Below are 17398 nucleotides of genomic sequence, written 5' to 3'. Positions count from 1 at the left end.
ATTATTTTGTTCTTCAACCCCTTGCCGTAGAAAGGAGAACTGATTTCTCCCTGGTTGCTACGAGCTGTGTTGCAACACTCCAGAGCTGCAGGCAGAGCTTGATGTGCATCTCCCAGGGAAACCTGCCTTTGATTTCGTCTACGGATCCAAGGAAAAGGCGTATCAAAATGAATTATCTGTAATTTAAAGCATGCGTGCGGAGCGTTTTGGAGCCTTTGGAAGTGCAGCGTCGCCCCAGCTGAAGGAAGAAGGAGGGAGCCCAGTCCTTGGTGGGAGCTGTGACGGGATGAGGAGCGCAGTGCGCAGCCCCAGCTGACAGCGGGGCCGGGGACGTGACAGCTGCTCACGTCTGCTGCTGCCCTCCTTCCTCCTCCTCTGCTGCCCTCCTTCCTCCTCCTCTGCTGCCCTCCTTCCTCCTCCTCTGCTGCCCTCCTTCCTCCTCCTCTGCTGCCCTCCTTCCTCCTCTCTCCTGCCCTCCTTCCTCCTCTCTCCTGCCCTCCTTCCTCCTCCTCTGCTTCCCTCCTTCCTCCTCTGCCCTTCCTCCTCCTCTGCTGCCCTCCTTCCTCCTCTCTCCTGCCCTCCTTCCTCCTCCTCTGCTGCCCTCCTTCCTCCTCCTCTGCCCTTCCTCCTCTTCTCCTGCCCTCCTTCCTCCTCCCTTCTGCCCTCCTTCCTCCTCCTCTGCTTCCCTCCTTCCTCCTCCTCTGCTTCCCTCCTTCCTCCTCCTCTGCTGCCCTCCTTCCTCCTCCTCTGCTTCCCTCCTTCCTCCTCCTCTGCCCTTCCTCCTCCTCTGCTGCCCTCCTTCCTCCTCTCTCCTGCCCTCCTTCCTCCTCCTCTGCTGCCCTCCTTCCTCCTCCTCTGCCCTTCCTCCTCTTCTCCTGCCCTCCTTCCTCCTCCCTTCTGCCCTCCTTCCTCCTCTCTCCTGCCCTTCCTCCTCCCTTCTTCCCTCTTTCCTCCTCCCTTCTGCCCTCCTTCCTCCTCTGCTGCCCTCCTTCCTCCTCCTCTGCTCGTCGGCCTTCGCTGTGTCGCAGCCGCCCCCAGCTCTGATGTCAGAGCCCCGCTGCTCCTCACGCCGTCCCGACGAAAGCAGAAGAGGCACAAAAAGAGGAAGGAAAGCAAACGAAGGACAAGAAGTGCAGACTCGAGTGTTACAAGTCTGACGGCTCGTTGGATTTCCACGGGCTTCCTCGGGAGAAACAGTCAGTGCTGGGGAAGCAATTTCAGAAAGAATCAGCTGCTGTTCTCAAAAGTGATCTGGCACCGACTGCTTAATGCCGTGTGGGCACGTCCTGCTGCAGTCAGACCCACGGTGGGGTTCTCCTCCTGACACCTTGGGTGTCTGTGCTGAATGTTTTCATCCTTTGTGAGTCACTCCTGTCTCATTTCTGATTCCCTGCTACAGCAGAGCCAGGAAAGCTCCCTTAGTTCAACCCCAACGTGACCGTATGTGTTTGGCCCCATTGCTCAGGGTCATCTCCCTCTCAGACTCCCCTCACTATGTGGTCACACTGATATTTTCCCTGGTTTTCAGGAGCCAGGAACTGCTGGTTCAGCCAGACTGCTCCCCTTCCACAAAACCAGGATCTCACCCTCAGAGTCTGTTAATCCCTTCATTTCCCCCTGTTCAGCCACACTCCCAGAAGTCCAGCCTTGTTCAGCAGGAGGGCAGCTCTTCCAAAGGGATCCTTTAGGTCTGTCTAAACTATTAACAACAGAGCCGGACAAAACAATAACTGAGGAAACCTGCATCGATTTCCTGGCTGCTCCACAGTGTATTGTGTGTCTTGGTCAGCAGCTTTGAGATGTCCAGGTTTCCTCCAGTTCATGGCTTCTCCCCTGATTTATACAGTCTGTCTTATTCCTGCTGACATTTTGTTCTTTTTCCAGACAGCTCAGTGAGGGACTGTCATCATCTCATTTGTCAACTATCTCCTTCATCCAGTCTGTCCATCGGGCAACCATCATTATTAGGCAATCCCAGCCTTCCACAAGACAGTTCCCAGCTCTTTAAACTTGTAAAATGGTTTTCCTGAATCATCTTTTTTGTTTTTTTCCAGTGGTCCTCCATTTGAATAGAAGAGCACCAGAGTTTAGCAGCCCTCCATTGTAGTCCCGGATAGAATGGAAGAATTAATCCTGTCACCTGTTGTGGATTTATCTCTATGTAGGGACAGGGAAGCTGCTAACTCCCACACTCAAATCGAATTTTAAGTCTGACATGAATAAATGCGTAAAATGCAAGTCCCTAACACTGAATACACAAACTCTCTGTAGACTGTCTAAATTATTTCAGGCTAGTCTAATGAAATTAAATTACATAAAAGGCATACAAAGCAACACATTGTTATGTAAAACTCTACAAAGCAAGTGCTGTGATTTTAACTGAGTTGAACAAATAAAAAATTAAGTGTAATTTTTGTTCAGGGCCATGTGTTAGCTTTTGAAAACAAAAAGGAAATAAATGAACCAAGTCACACAGAACATATGTCTGCAGAATAATGGTAAAATACATACTGTAGCTGGACATCTTGGAAGTGTGGTTTTAATTCTTGCTGGTGTTGTGGCTGGAGGCTTTTGTTGTGCAAAAAGGCTACACTGTGTTTGTTTTACAATACAGAATGTTTTTTATTCCTACTACATCAGGAATAATGTAATCCTCTTGGAATAATGTGGTGCGTTCTGAGTCCTTCAGCTGAGACACTTTCCTGGGAAGTGCTGGCAACGTGCAAAAGGCACTGCTCAGTGCTGCTGACAGTGGTCATCCCAGCCAGGGTATGGAGGAGATTGACTTGGGCTATCAAGCCATAAACTTTGAGGCCTAGAATTCCAAAGGAAGGTTTCCCTGCGAGCAGCTGGCTTTAAGCAGTTTCACACAGAATTTCTGTCGCTGTACCCTCAGGGTCGCTTTGTTTAAAAAGCTGTGGGAGAAGTTCCTGTGCTCCCTATCGTGTGCACACTGATTTTGGGAAGAGAGGAGGTGGTGGCTCCTCTCTTCTGGCCATGCCAAGAAGACTCTTGCAATGCATGGCTGGAAAGGTACTTGTCTCTGTTGGCATGTTCCCATTCCCGAGCCCCCGAGTGCTGCGTCACATCCCTGTCCCTCCCAGGGCAGTGAAGTCGTGGGGCGTTGCTGGCATCGTTCAGAGCATGGGCCAACAGTGTAACAGCTTAATTAGCTCTTCCTTGTTAAGCAAGATTTCATAATGTAGGTACACGTGTTTAGCTGTCAGCTCCATTCTTGCAATAAAAGGAAAACCAAACCAGTAATAAATAGAGAATTGCACAAGGCGATCTCCAAATAATGGCATTGGGTGGAACATGACAATTAGGAGCTGTGGCTGCAAAGCAGATTGGTGCTTCCTATTCCTCCTAAAAACAGCTCTTCAAACTGATGCAGCAACCAAGGGGGATATTGAAAGCATGGGGATGCCTTTGTATCCCTCCTGGTGCTCCTGATCCAGGTGGAAGTGAGGAACTCAGCCCCACACCTCATCCTCTGTCTCTGAGAGGAATTTAGTTCCAGGGTACTGAGCAAAAGTACTGCAAATTCACCCTCCTACTTCATGCTGTGAGAGTCCCTGACATTGCACAGACCTTTGAGCTCCCAGGTCATGAAGTACTCAGTAACCAGGCACTGACTTTTCAGTATTATTTTGAACGGTTGTAGAAAAAGATTTCTGAATGCGTAGATAAATCAAGCATTAAAAGTAGAGACAAAATTATTGCAAAAATATGGAAAAATTACTTTTAAAAATCACCCATAATTTCAATTTTTAAAGGTCTTAGCTTAGATTTAGAAGGTAATGATTCATTTTTGTAGCATTTTGTTGTATTACATGAAATACTATTTTTTGGTGAAGGCAGGTTAACATGACCAGGAGATGCGTATTCATCTCTCAGTACATTTGTATTAAAATCAATGAGTAACTGAAATGATTAATACCATTCCAGATTTCTTCAAACAACATTAAGCCACAAATGTCTTATTTTTAAAACCCCAGAGTTTTCCTCAGATGTTTATTTTTGAAACTGTGGTAGTGTTGCATACCTAAAATATGAATGTATTGAGAGTGGCGGAATGTCCTCGTAATAGAATATATTATACATAGCCTTCTAAAATATAAAGGCTTCCAAAAGCATTTGCAAAATTTAGATTTCAAAGCACCAAGTTCCTACAGTTTTGTCCAGATTAGATAAAAAAAAAAGAAGAATACTGAATTTGAGTCTTTTTTACAGAAGTCACTGAGACAACTTCTTCTGACTTCATTATTTACATGCCAGCTCATAAAATTCTGGAAAAAATGAGGAGAGGGGGTTCTTCAGGACAGAGGTAAGAGATACCTGAAATACCACATTCCAGAGTGATTCTCCTCACCCCCAGTTTTGCTGTGCTTTGTCTTGGGAGTTTCTTTGGCTTGGGCAGGGAGTTATCCTGATGGATCATTGCTGTGCCCCACAGCTGACCCCAAGCTCTCCCCTTCCCCGTCCTGAGTCACACACTGTGGATGGCAGCGTGCTGGGACAGAGCAGAAAGGGACAAAATCGCTCAGCACTGTGGGGGTGTGAGACAAACCCAGTTTCAAACCCTTGGTACCTCCTTTTTAGGGTATTTCAGCTGACAAGACACATTGGAAACTCTTGTCTCTGACATGGATTTTTGCAGAAGTGCCCGACACTGAATGATGGCACAGCGGTAATCCCTAGGACTTTCTTCCTTCACAGATTAAAGTTATGACCCCATTTTGCTTGTAAATTAACTTGAATTATCACCTAGGGCAACTAATGCTCTTGATCAAAATGTTACTGACAAATTTGTTGTTTACTTGAATCTAGACATAAACATGACCTTTGAACACTGTGAGGAAGAAGCTTTTTTTTCACATGCATTTTTCACCAGAAAAACAAAATCTTGGAGATGATTTTATCCACAATTGTTTGCTTAATTATTAACATATTTTTTTAATGAATTGGTAATGTTTTGTGGGGGAGGGAGAAATAATTTTCTAGGCAGTTCTATTCTGAACCAAACCCCATCTGACATGGATATAATCAAGATTTTACAACTACTTCAGTGGATCAGTGCAGGAAGCAGTCATTTACACTCCCCTGGAAGTGGGAATGCTGCACATGCACCATCATCAGGGGTACTCAAATCAACCTCAAAAAGAATGCTATTAAGCTTTTTGCATTAATTATGTGTAAACCCATCCCTCTAGTGATACTGGGGCTAATTTTTAATTGATACCTTTAAATCAATTCCTTCATGGACAGGCAGTGGTTGATGATGAACTGTTACTCAGGGGCACTCTCGGGGAAGGGAAGCCAATATTGTCCCGTCAGCAGTCAGGTACATTACAGCCATTGCTGTACGTCTCCTTCTGATGTGTTTTGATGGTGCTCATTTCTCCTGGCATGCTTTTAGCTCCCAGGGATTCAGATGTGTCAGCTACTATAGCTGTAAGAAAACATTGATGATGGATTTATAACACCCAGACTTCAACTTACTGACCTGAAAAATGGCTGCGGATTTGCTTTTGCAGCAAAATTGGTTTTACCCGTACAAAGCCCTTGCTTCCTAAGTTCCCTTATCTGTATTTTAATGAAACATTTTACCCTGGTTATAATTCATGACTCTTGTCAGAATAAGTTTTCTCAATGAGGCATAGTTGGGGTAGCTACTGAATTTATGGGAAGGAATCAACTTAATCTCTTTAAAAGCGAAGTCGTCTTCTGAAGTGTCAATTGAGCTCTACAGAATGATGGTTCTGAAATATCTCCCTGTCTGTGGGAAGGAGGGGTTTCTCTGGCAGAGAGATGCTGGAGCTCTGTCAGGGCAGTGGTTAGCCAAGGTTGTACTCCTGAGCCAGCCATTCCAGCAGAAAAACTGAATAGATTATTAAATAATGAATTAAATGTATCTAATATATATTTTCCATCTACATTCTCCCATTGGAGGGGGAGCTCCCAGGGACAGTGTCAGCTCTGGGCTGTTCATGCTAGATTTGTTGGAAGCTTTACTGAATCTCCTGAGAGAAAAAAGAATCTGCCCAACAGCAATCCCACTGGATGAAGTCAGGAGATCTTGGGTCACTTTTCAGTGTGATTATGGATTTTCCTGTGTCCTTGGATTAGCTATTCAACCCGTTCTTTCTCAATTTCCCATCTGCAAAATGGGAATGACAGTATTTCCCTCACTGACACGGAACAGACCTCTGCCTAGGTACTATCCCAAACTGTAGGACAGATCTGGGATATGTTCTTGGACTTGTTGTTTTGTCTCAAGTAAAGAGGGTCTCCCATGTGCAAGTGAAATGGGATCTCTCTCCTACAGCCATATCTTGAGGGCTAACTGGATTAGGGAGGACAAGTGAAAGGAGCAGCATTTTAGAATTATTTCTGTGCTGCAAATCAGTTTAAATGTTTTGAAGTTGCATAAGATCATCCCCCATAGATGTCAGACAGAAGGAGCCAGATTATTTGGCTTTGAAGTACATCAGAAAGTGGCTTCTTCCCCTCCCTTCTCCGGCAATTCCTCTAATATTTCCTCCATCCCACAGACAGAATTTAGCTCCTAGAATAGGCTTCCCCTGGAGCACCTCGGAGTGCATCCCTAAAAGAGTCACTGGGATGTTGTAGCATATAATTCATAACCAGAAACATTTCCCTTGTGGACAGGTTCCTTGACACACCCTAGGCTGAGGGCAGACAGCTGTGGTTTTCCTTCGGTTTCGGGAGGCCGGGATAACCTCCCTCCTGCAAGTCACTAATGGAGATGTTTGGCTCCTGGCACCTGCTGCCGCAGCGGTGACTGGAGAACAGAAGTTACTGAGCAGTGAACAGGGAGAGATCAGACAGAAGAAGAGCAGGATGCCCCAATGTGCTGCTCTCCTTGAACCTTTAGCATTTAATCTGAAAACTCACTCTGTCCTTGGCTCTGGATTGATGCCCCACATACCAGAGTGGGGTTAGTGGGATCAACCTCTCTGGAAGTACAGTGGGAGCAAAGGCCATCTGGCCATGCTCAGTTGATGGGTTTGGTCAGTACCACACTGGGCTGGATGTCCATCCAGTTCTGGTGGGCCAGGACAGTAAATAAAGGAGCTCTTCTCTCCTGGAGGAGACTGAAAGTGCAAATTTGGGGTCCTCACATGGGATGAACAGGCCAGCAGGGAGAGCAGAGCTGCTCCGCGGTGCTCAGCTTTATAAGTGGTGCAGAGCCCTGTTCCTTGGCCTGAGGAGACAGCAGAGCCCAGAAAAGGTTGCTGCTGTTTGGGGGGAGAAGGAAACTGAACCCAATTCCCTCCCCATCCCCACCCCATTGACTGAGCCCTTCTGGCCTCCTCGCGGGGCCCCCGACACTGCTCTGCTCCGAGAGCCTGCGCCAGGAGTTCCTACCTCTTGTTTACAGCTCCCTGCTCAGACCTGGTGTCTGCTCTCTCCTCTCAGCTAATTTGCAGACAGAGGCCTCGAGGGCTTTGGGTTGGTGCCACCAGACTCCTGCGAGCTCCAGCGGTCGTGTTCTCTCCCAGACAATGACTTCAGTAGCCTCCAGGCACCCCAGAACCTCCTAACAAACATCTTTCCTAACTGCCTTATTAACTGATTGCTCTAGTAAGATAACAATTAACACCCTTACTTGTGCCTTGGCTCAGCCAAAAATATTCTCAAGTGGACTTAGAAATGCATAAAATGAATAAATGATTTATGTTTACTATTTTTAATGGAGCTACTTATTAGCAACTCTCTCATACAGAGCACCGTAAAAACACTCCTGGTTTCGTTACATATTTAGAAGGTGGTAATGAAAAGCTGTAGGGAATAAAATGGGGAAACATTCCCTGAGCCAAATTCTGCTCTCAGTTGTATTTAAAGATCTTGCTGAGTTAAATTCTAGAGAGGATTTTGGCCAGAAAAGCATTAAAATTGAAAGAAATTTCTGTCATCTGCTCATTGCAACTCAGCCATTCAGAACATGCCCCAGCCAGGAGGAGGGTGCCTGCCCTGTCAGTATAGACTCAAAAACCCAAGGGCAGGATGTGTCTCTGTGGAGCAGATCACACAGGCTGTATTTACACATGCAGTCCATGTTCTTGATGATACCAGGCATGAGACAGTCAGAATTTTACCATGGCAGTCTGCAGGAGTGGTGCTGGCTTCAAGATGCCTCCAGCACCTCTGACCTTGGTGGGAAGTGGGAAGGTTCCTGCTGCAAATCTTCACTAATTTATGTTGTTTCTTCCTAAAAGCGCTAATTAGGATGGTGTGGTGGACTTCAGAGAAGAGCCCTGACACAGTTTTTGGGATAAGTGCTACTGCTGGGTGACAAGAAATGCCACCCTTCATCCATGTCCTCCATGTTCTCCACATGGAAGTGAAGGTGCTGCCCTTTGTGTTTAAGGTCCAGGTGCATTTGGGAGCCTTGACACGTGGGAATGGAGCAGGTGAACTCTTCATAGTGGGTGAGTTACTCTGATTTGATTCTTCAGCCACAAATAGTGTTTGCTGAAATGAAGCGATGGGATCCATCCATGACACACAACACACACAATGCCCAGATTTGTTTGACCAACCACCTCAATCACGTTGTCTTATTCCAACTCAAAGAGAAGTCCCAAGCCCTGCTTCCCACTTACTTTACAAGCTCTGTGGATCTCTGCTCACTGAAGAGAGTGGTGCAGGCACATATCAAGCTGGTTTATCCTGAGATCTGTATTTACTATTTAGGATATTTCCTTTTGCATCCACTCTACCCTAAAAATGCTCATAGAACACTTTTGCAAATACCTTTAAATACCTGCAAATATTTTCCTGCTCTCTTTGCTCACATCTGCTGTGAGAATTAATAGTGTTCATCACCTGAAGTTCTCCAAAGAATTGGCAGTGCCTGATTTTCTTCTGGACAGGACAGGATTTCAGTGCTGCCTGAAAAATCAGAGCACTCTAAGGTGCTGGAAGTGCCAGATCATTAATCTCTGGAGATCCTAGAGAATTTTCCAAACTTCCATTCTTTCACTAATGTGTAAATGAACATCCTGTGGATATTATCAACATTTCTGGGGCAGCCTTATCAGTCAGTCCCATATGAGCTAAAGGCTACAGACCTGCACTTGAAGAAATACTGGATTTTAAGATAACTCCCATACCAGCCTCGCTGATGTTTCTTAAAATGATGTATTGCTCTATTTTTTTAATTTTCAGAAATAAAAATGAGTTTGCTTCAGGGCAGAGACAGTCTAAAAGCTTGTGCTAATAAATCTCTGCAAGTTTAGTAGTGCTTAATACATATTCTGCTTCAAGTGCTTTTTAAATGCATTATCACCTTTAAGTAAATACAGTGGAAGGCTGCCAAGTGGCTGGATGTTGCACTCTGTAAATTTATGCATTTATATCATTAATGCAATGAAATGTTTAAGCCTTCATTGAATTTTGCTAACTGATTTGCAGTTTGAATGGTCATAATTTTCTGCATTTATCAATTACCATTTAAGTAGCTGCTCTAATATTTCTGTTTAGGCAGGCAAAGCACATTCACCAAAATACTTCTTATCTGAACTAGATTTGGGATGAAGGAAAACAGAGGATGTACCCAAGGTATAAAGAGTTCAGAGCTGCTTGTTCTTGATAGGAAACAGCATTGACAGGGATCAGCAGTTTGAGCACTCCCACCTCCAACAGATGTCAATACTCAGCAGCAGATTGTGTTCCCAACATTTTAACATCAAGCCCTACCTGTTCAGAAGCTTATTCAGAGTTAGGCATTATGGAAAAGTAATTTTTAAAGAGCTGTGTACTGTCTTTTAAAATTTATACTCATTTGCTGAAACTTTTTGACATGATATTAACATATGTGTTAAAAATAGGCTCTAATTTCTGAGCTGTTCCACATTAGGGAGTGATAATTCCTCTTGAATTTTTGCTATAAGGAAAGAAAAAGAATATAGTGATTCTGTATCTTTTTCTGCCTGTTTTGCCCATGTTTCAAATTTAGAAACAAGCAAAGAATGGACCAAGTGCCTCATATGAAGAGACAGAGAAACATTTCTCAGCTCCCACTTGGGTTTAGTTTTCCAGAGTGACTAATAAGAAGGTGGTGATTGCTTCATTAGCATGCACTGAACTGAGTGCACAATGTAATTATATATTTCAGTTGTAATTAGGACATTTAATTGATTTGTTTTAACTAAATTAACAGACATCAGGAAAAAAAACCCAAAGATTTGTGGCAGATTTTGAAATGTTTTCCACACAGCCAGCTGGGTTCAGCTGAGCAGAAAATATCTGTTTTATTTCTGGATAATGTTAGGAAGATCAAAAACCTTGTTATTGAGAAACTGTTATAAAATAATGTTGCATGTCTTCAGCTCTCTCCTTTATTTGCGAAAAATTCACCAGCTGAAATCCACAGCATTCTTATGGATACCTTTGGGGAAAGAAGAAGTGAGCAATGACTCCAGCAGGAAATGTTTCCATACACTGCCATAAGAAACAGGGTTAAAATGCAGATTTCCCTTTATTGCATTGGTCAGTTGGTAACTCTGCTGCCCAGCTAGACAAATACAGGCATCATTTAGAAACATTTTCTTCCTCCTTTTCGGTCACCTACTTCCCTCTGATTGTTTTCCTGGTTTTGCAACCTGGCTCCACACTTCTTGATTCTGGGTTCTTCCAGCAAGATGCCTTTTTGCTTCCAGTTTCTAGTTTGAACTGCTGAAACAGCACGAGAGAGCCTCAACACGCAACACAGCTGATCTTCTGGAAGTATTACAAGGTCTCTCCCATCATTTTACCAACATTTTGTCTTGGAGAAGAGGGGGAATATTTAAACTAGAGCTTAAAAAGTCTGTAAATTGAAGTCCAGCTACATTCAGCCAGATGTTATATTCACATGGACAATCCACAGGACCCACAACGGCTCCCAAAACTACCCCTGACCCTCAGGCTGAGAGGGTTGGACACCCCAACCCAAAAAGTGTTCGTGTGTGAAACTCATTGGTCTTTTCATTTCTGTTTCTATTGCTCATGCCCTATTTTGAATTTTCCCCATTTCAGTACAGCCATGTTGCAAAAATAAATAACAGCCTCCAAATCCATCCCATGGGACTTGTCCCAAGAAAAATGCTGCAAATGAGTCTGGAGACAAGACATGCCTCGGAGGCAGCCGTGGTTTACTGCTCGTGCATATCTGCAGAAGTTGGCTGTGAGGAGCAGTTTAGAAACCTCTGGGGTGAGAATGAGGTGGGGCAGCTGAAAGTGTTGTGGTTCCCACATTTATTCTGCTCTTGCATTTACAAGAATAACGTGGAATTGAGTGTGTCGCTGGACACACAGGGAACAGGAGAAAGAAAAACTAAAGGAAAGGCCGAGCTCCCTTCTGGTAAAACCCGTTCTAGCTTTTAGGAACAGCTCATAACCCACTGTTTACAAACAGCAGCAGCATCAGTCTACAGCACAAATTACTCATAGTGAGAAAAAACAAACAAAAAAAGCAAGCAAAATCCCCAGGTTGCCGCTGAGTTCTGACACAGGGCACTAAAAATAGGCAAATTCAGACTGAAAGTCCCATCAGGGCAAACAGTTCCCCTCTATTCCTGAGTTGTGAGGGACTCTGCACTAAAGGGGGGAAACAAAATTTGTCTCCAAAATGTTTTTCTTTGAAAATATGGTTTCATTTGAATGAAACATTTCTTCAGGAACTTGTCAGAAACAATTTAATTTTATCGAGAGCTCTCGAGGCAAAGAGATCCTCTGATAATGTCAATCACTTCATGTCAATATTTTTAGAACGTGCCCTGCATATTTTTATTTCAAGTGATTGTTCCTATTTACATATTTTTCAGTTCCTTCAAGAAATGTTTAGAATTAAGGTTGGAAAATAAGGATGAGATTAATTCATTTGATCCAACGGAAATAATCTAGTTGACACATAATTCCTTTCTATTTTTAATGACTTTATGTGGGAATAGCAGAATTTATTGCAACCCTGATAACACAGACTCAAAACCTATGGAAAAATATTTGCTTTAACAGCAATATATATTACCAGGAAGTCTTGAAATTAATGGTTTGTTCTAAAAACCATTTTGTTTTAAGTATGTTTGCATTGAGAATGTTGGCTGGGTCATTATGGCTCTGCTTTAGGAATGAAAACAAGTTTTGAAATAACAGTTTTAATGAAATAATAATTAAGGGGTTTTTCCCAAGCTGTAGGAGAAAGCAGGGTTCCCAAACACCCTTTAAAGTGCAGGATGTTCTGAACTCTCCAGCCAAACTGAAGGAAAGCCACGGGGAACGTGGGGAAAACCCCTCCATGTGCTGTTGATTTGCACAAGGCTTGGTTGGGCTCTGCTGAGAGCAGCCAGCTCGACATTTAGGATTTGGCAAAGCCCGTGGGGAGCAGGGTGTGCCTGGCCTGGGCAGGGCCACAGCTGCATCAGGGAGATGCTGCACATCCACAGCAGGATCAGCCTGGGATGTGGGTCCTGGCTCTGCCACCCCTTCCCTAGCCTCAAATAAAATCCCATTTTCCAGGCTTTCAGAAAGCTTGTTACTATAGTACAACAACGGAATGTACAGAAGCTCAGCATCTTCCAAAATATGACCTTGATGCGATGTCATATTTCCATTTCCAATAGTAAAATGAGGAGATGGAAACATTTTCTTGTTCCTTGCCCTCTCCCATCAGGTTAGATTATTGTCTCCTGCTAGCTGTCAGGAATCCAATCTCCATTTATGTCTGCAACTCAATTATATTATTTTTAGTATTTATCTACTACGCTTCTTTAGAAAAATATAGCAAAACAGGGAAGAATTACATATTTGGATCATCAGCACATCAGGATGATTCATAGCAAGGAAAGAGTTGGGCCATTTCATGACCCTTTCTATCACATAGTAGCTAAAATTCAGTCTGTAAAATGTTTTCAATATATTAGATCTTTAAATACATATATTTTCTCTTAGAAAGATTTTTTTAAAGTGTGTTACATTAGTTGTTTGTTTCTGTGCACTCTAAGAAATCCAAACTTTGCATTTTGGTGCCATATTGCAACAGGAAGCAAAAATAAAAAGTCTAAAACCAAAAAGTGAAAGCACATCAGCCCATTTTGCCTTTCACTTGGGGTAGAAATGCAAGCTTTTAAAGCACAAATAGTAATCAGAGCTCAACTTTTCACTCTTAATGAGTATAGATTCCACAGCCAAAGAGTAAAATTAGAGAATAGTCCCACGTGCCCTTTTAAAAGTTTGAGGTTTACAGTCTTTTTCTCTTTTTATTGTAGGAAACCAAGAATCTGTTTATTATCTGTTTATTATAAAGCAAAAACACTTTCAAATGAAATGTCTTTGAATTAGAAAAGACTAAACCTCAAGTTAAATTGGGAGAGTTTGAGTGCACTATTGAACTCCTGCCTTCTGTTAGCAGAACACAGGAGTTTCTGAAATCTGAAGGGAAATTGCTGTAGGAGTAACTGCAATAATAGTAAATTACTCATTCCTTAGAAGATATGGTATTCCTGAATATTGGACTCCAGTATTCATAGAATCACAGCATGATTTGCTTGGAAGGGACCTTAAAGATCATCTCATTGCCCTTTTCCAGGAATATTTTATTTGCTTCAAGCCCTTGGGTTTGGTGTTTCAGAAGGGAAAGGTGCTTGTCCACAAGCAAATTATTTGTGGTAACTCAGATTTCCAGGTATTTGGATAAAGGCTTAAATAATTTTTCCGACAATCCCTTCAGTGGTCAGTTCAGAAAGATCCGAACACCTTGCACAAGGGTTACTGGAAAATGCTTAACATCATCTTCGTTCTGCCCATTTCCAGGGAAATGTTGAGTCTCACTGGTATTGCAGTAAAATTATAATATCTGCTTTCGAGCCCTTCCTGAAAGTGTCACATTAATCATCTCAAGCTATCATATCAAATACTTCAAACTGAGAAAAAACTGTCTTTCTGGAGAATGGTGAGACTCTACAGAAAGGCACAAATCTTTGCATTTGAAAGAATAATGTTAATAACTCACACTCTTCCAAGAAACATACCATTTTAGTGCCTGCTGGGTTTTGTTGTTTAAATCAGCGGAGTGGTCTACAGGTTAAGCTTGCTAACTAAATTATGAGCTGTAATTAAGCTAAGAAATGCCAGCCAAAGCCCCCCCAGTTTGTGTTGAGGGATAACTGGGATCTGCAGCAGAGGAAGAATACACTTTATGTAGGGCTGGCTCACAGAGTATTTTACATTCAGCATAAAGAGCCTTCTGGCTACTCTGTTGTATAGATTCCTAATCTCCTTTAATTCAATTTCCTTTCCTCCTGTGGGCAGCTATAGCACCTTTTGCACCAGCTGAAGGGCTGTAAATCCTGCACTCACACACTCAGCTCCTTTCCCCGGGGGCTGGAGGAAGGCTCAGATCTGGGAGCAGGCGAGAAGGGCTGCTTTGACCCGGGCTGAAGAGTTAATCTGATGAAAACTTGAGCACGGCCTCGGCTGAGCTCTGCACTCACTTGTGGTGTCGAGCCAGGGCAGGACCAAGCCAACAAGAGTATTCTGGCATCAGCTCCTGGAGGTTACAAGAACCTTATGTATCATTTTATGTATTTTCTTTTCATGTGTCTATAATCAATTCCAGTGGCGAGGCTTGTGTTTTGGTTCGTACAGCCAAGCCAGCCAATGGACTTGGCTCCATTTTCAAACCTCTTGGCTTGTTAAATGTCAGAGCCTGAGCTGGGCTCCTCTTTGTACTCCCATCTCATACAATTGGCCTGAGTTATGTGTGTTCCCTGAGAGCACAAGCACGGCCCAGAATACAAATCAAACCTACTTAGGAGCCAAACACAGAGGTCAGCGAAGCAAATATTTGTGTCTCCCCAAACTACCTTTCCTGCCTCCTGGCACAGCCAGGAGAGGCCCTGGCTGCACAGCTCTCCTCAGTCCCATATGCCAAGAACTGAAAATGAAATAGAGTAATAATAGAAAGAGTGTAAATGCATCAACAGTCTCTGATCACGTTCCCCTGTGACTTACTGGATACTTGCACCTAAGGAAAAACATAAATTCTCTGGAAGAGGGAGGCACTGGAGATTTTGGGTTTGCTTTTTTTGTGATGGTTTCTTCAGAATGTTGATAATCTTCGATCTCCTTAAATAAGGTGCTGGAGAATAACGACTGCTGCATGCAAAAGTGATCAGTCCAGCGTGAGGTATTTAAATCTCCAGTAATACCTAGGAAACACTGAAATAGCAGACAAAAGAATATTTAGGGGATTAATATTAAATGTATTATCTTTAGAATACTCTTACAGGCTTTGACTGAAGAAACTGACAGATGCAATTTTACAAGCATTTTATTGGAGTGTGGTCAGAGATGCTGTTCCAGTTGCAGCTGAACTGAGTCAAGAAAATATCAATCTCAAGATGAGCTAGCTCAAAAAAAAAAAAAAAAAAGGCAAAAAAAAAAAAGCCCACACAATAAACCTACTAAAAAATACTTAAGCTAAGCTGGATCACTCTGACAGAGCCAGATTTGGGAGTGTCTGCAGATGTGGTTATGAGGCTCATGGAAAAGGGTGGTAACCCCTAATGGGGGGCAGTGGATACACAGCTGTGGGCAGGCTGGAGGTGAAAATGTCTTAACCTGGCTCAGCTGCTGCTGGAACAGCTCGGGCTGTGCCCTTATTTACACAACACTGGGATTTCTTAAGAGAGGAATTCTTAGATGGAAGAGCAAGCTGCTGTCCAAGTTCGCAGTGGGATGTGCTGCATCCCAAAATCTGTGCATAAATATACAATCCCCCAAACGTGTGTCTGAAGTGAACATTCAGTCCTTCAGAGCACCAGCACATAATACTGGCTCCGATTCCTCCCATAGCCATGGTGGTTGGAGCACAGGATGTTCCAAACAGCACATTTTGCTGCAGGAGTCTCAGCTGTAGATCTTGAGCAGAGAGAGGCTTCTATTAAATGCATCTGTACTTGTGTGTCTTTGGTCTGTATCAGATTCTCCTTAGGTTACTTAAACTGCTTCCAGATTAAGCTCTCCTATGCCCCCACTGCTCCATGATATTCTTAACCCTCTCCTGCCCTGCCACCCATCCACCAGGGTGAACCACTTGCCTGAAGCCAGCAGGGAGCCCAGCCTTTGCCTCGTGGGAAGAGAGATTAATTGGTTAAGAGTGAAGCACCCGGGCTGCAGATGAGGCCCCACCAGCCTCTCCAAACAGGGGAGGGACACAGGGCTGTGCTCTGCTGAAAGGTCACGGTGAGCTCACGCCACAGGATGGCTTTTGGGCAGGACCCTCACTGGGTGGAGGGAGCTGCCTGAGTGTTCCAGGGCTGGCCTGGTGGGAGGGGAAAGCCCAACCACACCAAAGGGAAGAGGGGTGTGGAGGGGAAATTGGATACGAGGGCTCCAAGTGTTGGGTTGGTTTAGATTGGATGCAAAGAGATGGAAAGATGTGGTTTAGCACATTTAATACCTTTGTTTCAATTTTTGCCCCCAGAGCAGCTAAGAAGCTGTGACGGGGTAATGACGACATCGACTGTGCTTTATCCTGAGATTTTTCCAGGGGCTTTTTGTCCCATATGCTCTCAAGCTCTGCTGCACTGCAGGACCACAGTGTCTGTGGTTGTGTGGATCACAGAGACCCTGTAACAATTAGCCCTGGCCCACTCCTGAGAGTCCCAAACAGGAGGGGGACTGGCTGCCAGGCGCTGGGTTTGCCACACAGAGCTCCATGCTTGGCTGACTTCTGCTGTGTCCAGGAGAAGGTGGGGTAAGGAAAACCTAGTGTCACACTGCCCAGTTGTCCTTCAGGCATCTCCCTTTGGCTGCTGAGCTGCATTCAGTGCCCTGTAAGGAAGGAAGCTGAGTAGCACTGGGACAGCACCTTGAGGTGCAGCCACTGGCATCGTGTCCAGAGCTCAGCAGGTCTCTAAAATTCACAAGATTTGGCATCTGTGCAGTCTTATAAACCTACATCCCCTCCATGGTGGAGTGGTCATCTGGTATCGTCCTCCTGTTTAGGAAGGGCAGTCTGTCTGTGAGACAAAAATTTGGGAGTCTCCCAAGTTTATTTTTTACTAGTATGAACTCTACAGCATCAATTACTTTTTCAAAGGGAATGTTTAACACTGCTGGGATAGGTCTCAGGAGAAGGGTGAAAATCAGCCTTCAAATTTTATATTCACTTAAGGTTTTGAAGATGAAAGTTGCAGATTTAGGGCTGGTCTGGTATTGCTGAAGAAGGTGGATGCCCTGTGGAAGACCTCACTCTTCCCACCTGGGAATCCTGCCCTGGTAGCCCCAGCAGCCTGCACCTCACCCAGCACAAAGTGCAGGTGCCAGGCCTGCCTTTCCTGGCTGGTATTTTTTAATAAATAATCCCAGATCGTTTTGGTGATTCTTA

General features: G+C 44.1%; 1 protein-coding gene across 10 annotated transcripts in view; it reads left to right on the top strand.

Annotated features, from left to right (window-relative positions):
* Window positions 1-17398, top strand: part of FGGY (FGGY carbohydrate kinase domain containing) — a 282954-nt gene that overhangs the window by 97769 nt on the left and 167787 nt on the right. For 6 of the 10 annotated variants that reach the window (XM_039555991.1, XM_039555988.1, XM_039555992.1 and 3 more), the window contains 2 exons: window positions 4234-4327; window positions 8244-8456. The exons of 3 other annotated variants lie outside the window; for them this stretch is intronic. The gene's annotated coding sequence lies outside the window, so the exon portion shown is untranslated. The remainder of the gene's footprint in view (window positions 1-4233; window positions 4328-8243; window positions 8457-17398) is intronic. One more of the 10 variants, XM_039555989.1, reaches the window with a different exon arrangement.

Source organism: Corvus cornix, chromosome 8, assembly GCF_000738735.6.
Source record: "Corvus cornix cornix isolate S_Up_H32 chromosome 8, ASM73873v5, whole genome shotgun sequence".
Lineage (NCBI taxonomy): Eukaryota > Metazoa > Chordata > Aves > Passeriformes > Corvidae > Corvus > Corvus cornix.
The sequence above is the reverse complement of the archived record's forward strand: the minus strand, read 5'-3'. Positions and strand labels throughout refer to the sequence as shown.